Genomic DNA, 8,134 nt, shown 5'->3' with positions numbered 1-8,134 from the left:
CCATGCTGAGGGAAAATCCAGCTTAGTTGATGATAATGTTAGGAGTAAGCCACAATGCTTGATGGTGGCTGAGTCGTCTACGCGGAGCTGGCAACGAGCAGCAGCTTCGGCCGATCAGTTAGGCAGCCGTGGTGTGCGGTCGTGCATGCATGCGGTAGATGGATAAGATAGCGTGTGTGCCGGTCAAGTAAGAGGCGTGCACGCTGTGGTTAGTTAGCAAGATTACTGCATGCATGGAGTTAGTGGCCGGTGTGGTGGCCAGGTCTTGCGTGCGTGCGTGTGCTAGTATGTGTGTGTGTCGGATATAAAAGCGCTTGTGTACTGATTGTGGAAGGAGCCGGTGAAGCTCTCAGCCGTGATGTAGCCTATGTGCTGAATATAAATGAGGCGTTTGGGCGCCGGGGCGTTCGTCGCCGGGGCGTTGCTCGCCAGGAAAAAAGTGTGCTCTTACTTCCACCTCTGTCCGGCGTGAGAGAGAGAGCGGCAACAACATTTGGTATCATGAGCTTGGTGTCTTGGGCGTGCTTGCCGTGCCAGAGGTGTGGCAGCGCTCGCCGGCGGCTGTGCGACGGAGCTCCGGGCCATGTGTTGGCCCATGGAGGTGGGCGACGCTGTGGCTATCATGGCGCGTGGCGGAGGCGGCGGGCGGTGACCGCGGAGGCCGCCGAGGCGCTGCGTGGTGGCGCGGCGGCGCAGCACGGCGTGGCGGCATGGACGGCGCAGCGGTGCAGGGCAATAAGCCGCGGCGGCGAGCCGGGCGCGACCGGTGCGTGTTATGGGTGCGCACTGGACGCGTCGGGCGCGTCGGGACCGTGGGCGCGCGGTGAGCGTCTGGTGCGGTCGGGCTCGTCGGGCGCGTCGGATGCGCGCGGGACGTGCAGGACTCACTGGTGTGGTTGGGCTTGTCGGGCGCGTCGGGTGCGCGCGGGACATGCGGGACGCACTGGGGCGGTCGGGCGCGTCGGGTGCGCGCGGGACGTGCGGGGCGTCGAGGGACGTCAGGCGTGTGTCGCCGGCGGAGAAGGAGTTCGGCATATGTCGCCGGGGTCGTGACGGAGTACGGTGTGACTGGCGTCAGTGCGCCAGGTCGGGTCCGTGCGGTGTGACCGGTGTCGAAGCGCCGGTTCGGGTCCGCGAGCTGTGTCACGGCCGTGACGACGACAATGACAGGAACTGCAACAACTCTGACGACGGTGGGGTTGTGGCTTAAGGGGAGAATGTTAGGAGTAAGCCACAATGCTTGATGGTGGCTGTGTCGTCTACGCGGAGCTGGCAACGAGCAGCAGCTTCAGCCGATCAGTTAGGCAGCCGTGGTGTGCGGTCGTGCATGCATGCGGTAGATGGATAAGATAGCGTGTGCCGGTCAAGTAAGAGGCGTGCACGCTGTGGTTAGTTAGCAAGATTACTGCGTGCGTGGAGTTAGTGGCCGGTGTGGTGGCCGGGTCTTGCGTGCGTGCGTGTGCTAGTATGTGTGTGCGTCGGATATAAAAACGCTTGTGTACTGATTGTGGAAGGAGCCGGTGAAGCTCTCAGCCGTGATGTAGCCTATGTGCTGAATATAAATGAGGCGTTTGGGCGCCGGGGCGTTCGTCGCCGGGAAAAAAGTGTGCTCTTACTTCCACCTCTGTCCGGCGTGAGAGAGAGAGAGAGAGCGGCAACAACAGATAATATCTTAATTGATCAATTTTTTTTATCGGTGACAAAGTATGGGAATTTAGCTAGTATGGCATAATCATCACCCAGCCTGGAATTGGAGAAGCCCTCTGTGAAATGGCTTTGATATGTCTTTTATCAAGTCATTCACATTTGACTGATGGCTTTATTTGTCAGGCTGACTGCAAATTCTTAATATTTGCACACCATCAACCCATGATTGATGCTATTCACCAACATCTCTTGGTAAGTTCCTAAGAGTTTATTTCGATTTGACCTGTTTATGATACATCTGGAGCTACTACATACCTACATACTGCCGTGTTTCAGAAAAAGAAAGTCAAATGTATAAGAATTGATGGCCAAACACCTGTAGCTGTAAGGCAAAATTTGGTCACAGATTTCCAGAACAAGGATGACATCAAGGCAGCAGTGGTATGTGCTAATCCCTATTAATTTTGGCCATTATATTCTAGTTAGTGTTCTGCCAGAGTTGTGCTAATTCCTATTAATTCCGGGCATTATATTCTAGTTAGCGTTCTGCCAGAGTTGTGCTAATTCCTATTAATTTTGGGCATTATATTATAGTTAGCGTTCTGCTGGAGTTTTTTTTTTGGAATGCATAGCGTTCTGCCAGAGTTAATTGCATATAAGCTGATTGATACCAACGTGTGTGCACAACTGCAAATGATACCTACATGTTTATTCACTTTAAGTTTATTTACCGGCATATATTTTTCGCATATTGTTCACTTGCCCACGAAAATGATCCTTGGGTGGCACAATGCTGACTGAAACTGCCAGTGAATTATGACCTTTTCTGAAGCCTTTGTGCTTCTAGAGCTGGAAGAGAGCACCAAGGCTAGGCCATGGTAGAGATATGTTTGCCTTATTCAATAATAAGGCGAACAATCACAAAGATTTGAAAGCATATGTAGTTAAGTCACAATTGAGATCACACAGCATAATGCAATGCTCCAACCAACAGACATCATTTTATAAAATTTCTGGATGGAAAGTTCTGTTTATTTATTGTGTGTAACCTCATGGAAGCCTTAACATTGCAGTTATCCATCAAAGCTGGAGGCGTGGGGTTAACTTTGACAGCAGCAAGTACAGTTATCTTTGCTGAGTTATCATGGACTCCAGGTGACATTATTCAGGCAGAGGATCGTGCCCACCGGATTGGTCAGGTGAACATCGCATTTCTTGTTCTAGCCTAATATGTGGCTTCTCTGCAGTTGATAATTTGTGGGTCCACCTTTCTGACCCTTATTTTTCCTCTTGTTCTCTTCCCAAATTTCCAGGTTTCTTCGGTGAACATATATTACCTTCTCGCAAACGACACAGTAGATGATATTATATGGTATGCCTGAATCTTGTTTTCCATACACAACTGTTGTACTTAAGATCATCCACTGAAGTGTCTTTGCCACTTTTATTGCTCTGTAGGGATGTTGTTCAAGGCAAACTTGAGAATTTGGGGCAGGTCTGCTATTTGTCCCTCTTTCCCTCTGTCCTTGCACTTGCACACTATTTTCTTCTACGATAACCAACATTTCATTCCATCATAAGCGCATAACGATAGCTGACCCCGTTGGCTTTTCTAGTGATTTTAGTTATAATTACCCTGAAACTGTTCGGCAGTTATAATGTCCATTGAGGTTTCTCATATCAACGGTTGATATGCCATGAATGGGTCTGACAATGTGATGTTCTGTTGTCACCAGATGCTGGACGGGCAGGAGAAAACGCTGAACGTCTCGCAGATCGAAACGAGACCAAGCCCCTCGAAGCAGAAGACACTTGACACCTACCTCAAGCGATGCAGCACTTCCACGGAAGCCCAGCCCAGCCCGAAAAGCCGCAGGTTTTGATGGAGGGATCAACGCACTGTGATCAAGTGCATGCTTTTGTTGTTTCTTGACCCGATTGGTCCTGCCGTGTATCACCGCCGTTGTAAATGTATGGTAGCACCGTCCGCATTGCCTTGTTGTATTTTGGATAGCAGTAGTATATGTGAGAGTATTGCCATCTTAGTGCCTGGAGTAATGGTGAATGGTGAATATGTGAAAGCTGTGGACATGGTAGAGTTTTTCTAGTGGACATCTTATGGCTGTGTGCATCGCAATAATGCAGAGGCTGTGGGTTAACCTCCTTTAAAAAAACAATGCATTTTTTTAGGGAAAAACAATGCATTGTTAGGGCTACTTTCTTCATTGTCAACACCTCACAGCTGGGCCAAGTATGCCGGTATGTACGGCCAAATCAACGAAGCCAAACATCGCTGGCATGCCAAGTCACAGTCGAGTGTTACTGACGAGTAAATATCATTAAACTTTTCTCTTAGAAGAGTAGTGTTGTAGTTTTGTGACCATGTTGCCTACTAAATGTGCAGTTTGGCGACATGTTTCGTAGGTAAAGTGCACGTAGGGGAGTTTTGCGCATAAGCCTATGTCAGTAGAAAAATAAATAGTACTCCCAGAGGGAGTAGTTGATGAGGTTCAAAGTGACGCGGAAATGGCACCAACGCATGTTATTTTGCACAAGTTTTCACAGCATGGTGCTGGAACAACGACACTATACCAACCACGCCATGTGTGTCTGATCGCTACCGTTACTTTTCACTAAGATTTATGCCCGGCCGGCCGGCCCCCTTTTACCGGGTCGGTCCTTTTCACCGAACCAACCCCACTAGTATTGTCTGCTCCACGCCTATATATATGCGGATTTGCTTACACAGCATGCACGAGCCGAGCCCTTCGATCAGCTAGCTACTGGCACTGCCTGCTTAAGCACATATAGCAGGCAAGAGTTGCACCGATCGACGACAATGCAAGGCCTCGCGGCATCTTCAAGGGCCGTCATGCTCGCGACGTTTCTCCTGATCGGTTTCGGCGTCGCCGCCGCCGCCGACGGCCGGAGGAGGCTCGTCTCCGGCAGCCCCGACGAGCCGTGCAGGCAGATGACGCTCTACTACCACGACATCCTCCACGACGGCGCCAACAACACGGCCAACGCGACGTCAGCGGCCGCGACGAGCCCGCCGGCGCTGAGCAACGACACCTACTTCGGCATGCTGGTGGTGTTCGATGACCCGGTGACGGTGGGGCAGGCGCTGCCCGCCGGGGCCGAGGAGGAGCCCGCGGCGCGCGCACAGGGGTTCTACTTCTACGACGGGAAGGGGTCCTTCAACGCGTGGTTCGCCTTCTCGCTCGTGTTCAACTCCACGGCGCACAGGGGCACCCTCAACCTCATGGGCGCCGACCTCATGGGCGAGGAGACGCGGGACATCTCCGTCGTCGGCGGCACCGGCGATTTCTTCATGGCGCGCGGCGTCGCCACGCTCCGCACCGACGCCGTCGAGGGGTTGCTCTACTTCCGCCTGCAGATGGACATCAAGCTCTACGAGTGCTACGTCTGAGGCTCCGAATATCACCTGATGAGATCATGGGATGCCGTAGGGAGGTGGTGGGATTAATATGCTAGTGCCGAACTGCCGATTAGGAGTGATGCATGTGTGCTGAAGCTGCTGCCGATGTGTTTGTGTTGTGATGTGCGTTGCATGTGTGGGCATGCATGTGGATCGTGTGTCATTGTCGTGTTATACGCCAATACGAGTGTAAAATGTACCGCACCTTTTATCCTGTGTTATATAAAGACTCACTTTGCAAATGATAACAACCCTAGCTCATTGCTGTAGAAGTGCACGCACCGGCCAGATCACCCAAAAGCCAAAAAAAAAAAAGTTGATAACATGCCTTCCACCATGGGTGAATCTATGTACCAACCAATTCCAACACTTCACCTCACGTCTAGACTCTTTTGGTGCTTAATTAGGCTAAGATCAATGTAGACCGCAATTACTTTTTTTTGAGCATCAGTACAGACATAAGCGTTCATATACACGCGCATACACTCATCCTTATGAACGCACACACGCACACCCTACCCCTATGAGCACCTCCGAGAGACTGGGCCGGCATATCATCTTGAGATTTACGAAGTCACCGTAGGCGCCTCGTCGTCGACGAGAACGTCTCCTCCCACTGAGCTATTTTCGCTTTTTCTAACAAAAAGTTTGAGTAGTGAAGTGAAAAGAGGGTAAAGATCTCTTCCATCCTTCCTAGCTCCTTGTGCTTGCACCCTCTTGACACTTTTTTCATACTCCAACTAGTTACCAGAAAAGTCTATCTTTTTTTGAAACGAGGCAAAGACTTGCCATTTTCATTGATTAAGAAGAAGTAAGAATTGCCCGGTTAATTGACGGAAAACCGGGCTAAAACCAATATAACCCAACCCATATAACATGGGCACCACCGGCCAACCTGGCCACCGACATGAAACATGAGCTGCAAAGAAGAAAAGACATCCGCCGGGGAGTCGCAAGCGTCATCGTCATCACCGGTTATCTCCGAACGGGCGACTCCGACTTCACCATAGAGCTCCACCAACAAGTCGCCCTCGCAAACAGCTACACAGAGCAATGACGGCACATGCCAACAGATGGCCACACACGCCAACAACCGACAACTTCGACTTTGACGACGAGCCTCACAAGGGAAATATGCAGGACTTGCGCCGACCGTGCCCTAAAGAGCACCTCGGGCACGCCGGGAAGATCCGACTACCAAAGCCCGAGCCGCGACCCAAGCTCCTCTTGACGCCATCATCGTTGCCAAACAGAAATCGGCGCCCCTGAAACGGCCGCCTCAGCAAACCACGCAGCGAAAATGCCGCCCTTCCACGCGGCGAAGATGCCGCCATCCCACGCGGCGAAGATGCCGCCCTTCCATGCGGCGAAGATGCCGCCATCCACCGGTCTCAGGTTGTAGCCGGCTCCAAGACGATGCCCCCAAGGAGGAAGAAGACGTGAAGACGCCTTCATCGTCCGATCCCGCAGATCAGAGGTTTCCCTCCGGAGCCAAGGCCGCGGGGTGAGGGGTGGAGCACCATACATCGATGACGCTTCTAGGAAAGAGCGCGACGCCCACAGGCGCCGCCGTCGCCAGCTCCGGCAAAGGTCGGAAGAAGGATTTCTCCCTGAGATGCTCGACCACCACCAGCCCGTACCGGCCAGCCACAGACCTCCATCAAACCTCCCTAAAACCTCCACCAAACCAGCACCGCAGAGCACCGAGGGAAGCCTCCCGTCAGCGCCCGCCCCTGCCAAGGCCGTCCCGCGCGCCCGCCCGACCAGATGCCGGGCCCTGGACGCACACCACCGTCACCGCCATCGGGCCGACCTCACGCCGTCGCCCTCACCAGGCCTTGGGGCAGGAGGTCACCGCCGCCACACCGCAGGAACCGCACCACGCGGAGACAACGAACAGGCTGCAGCAGAAAACCCCCGAAGAACGCCCGGATCCAGCCACGCCCGGCCAGATCCAGTGTCCGCCAGCCTCCCCGCCGGCCACCGAAGCACCACCGAGGCTCCCGCGCCGCCCAGCCGAGCAGGAACGGTGACCCATCGGGGAAGCGCCGAGATCCGGAGCACCACGCCCCCAAGCCGAGCGCCGCCAAGGGAGAGGCAGGAGCACCACCAGGCCTCGCCGCCGCGCCGCCCACGCGGCCGCAGCAGCCGACAACCGCCGCGAAGACCGGGCCGCCGCCCGAGATCCATAGCCGCCCGCGCCGCTGCGGGCCAGGAGAGCCCCGCCGCCGCCGTCCGCTGCGCGGGCTTAGCCCGGCCGCGTCATTCGGCGGCGGCGAGGGGAGGTGGAGGGGGCGGGGTGGGACGAGGCGCCGACGGTGCTGGGCTCCGCCCGAGCCGCCCAGAGGCGACGCGGGGGACGGGAAGGGGATCAATAGTTAGAATAATGAGGTGACATAAAGTCTAAATTTATGGACAAGAGCAGAGCTGCGCCCCATGTGTTGATTGTCAGGATCAACCAGGTTAAGCTTGAGCCACATAGAAATAAGAAGATGGACAGTTACCTTGATCTTGAGGTCTTGTCATCTTCTCTTCTTCTTCCTTCTCCTTCTAGATCTTAATATGATGTCTGTTTGGTGCCTCCCAATGCCTTCAGTGCTTGCTCTGATCCTGAGCTTGGGGTCGAGCTTGAGTGAGGGTGAGAGCATGAGCTTAGAGCAGCCGCGTACGGATCTCCTCTCACATGTACTCCCTCTGTTTTTATTTACTCTGCATATTAGAGTTGACTGAAGTCAAACTTCATAAAGTTTGACCAAGTTTATAGAAAACAATATAGACATTTATCATAATAAGTATATACGATGTGGAAGTACATTCAATAATAAATCTAATGTTGTTGATTTGTTATTGTATATCTTAATATTTTTGTTTATAAGCTTGGTCAAAGTTTGTAAAGCTTGACTTTGACCAAAGCTAATATGCGAACTAAATAAAAATGGAGGGAGTATTTATATGCCCTGTGCAGTGTGCACTAAGTTGGAGGAAAATTGCCCCCGATCATGACAAAATTGCTGTAGCAACTGGACCACTGATGCAACACTGTAGTAG

General features: G+C 52.9%; 1 pseudogene; it reads left to right on the top strand.

The window, feature by feature from the left end:
• The window catches only part of LOC119353661, a 16,542-nt pseudogene extending 11,290 nt beyond the window's left edge, over positions 1-5,252 (top strand).
• Positions 5,253-8,134: the final 2,882 nt, after the last annotated feature.

This window comes from Triticum dicoccoides, chromosome 2A, assembly GCF_002162155.2.
Source record: "Triticum dicoccoides isolate Atlit2015 ecotype Zavitan chromosome 2A, WEW_v2.0, whole genome shotgun sequence".
NCBI lineage: Eukaryota > Viridiplantae > Streptophyta > Magnoliopsida > Poales > Poaceae > Triticum > Triticum dicoccoides.
This window is presented reverse-complemented; position numbering and strand designations above follow the sequence as displayed.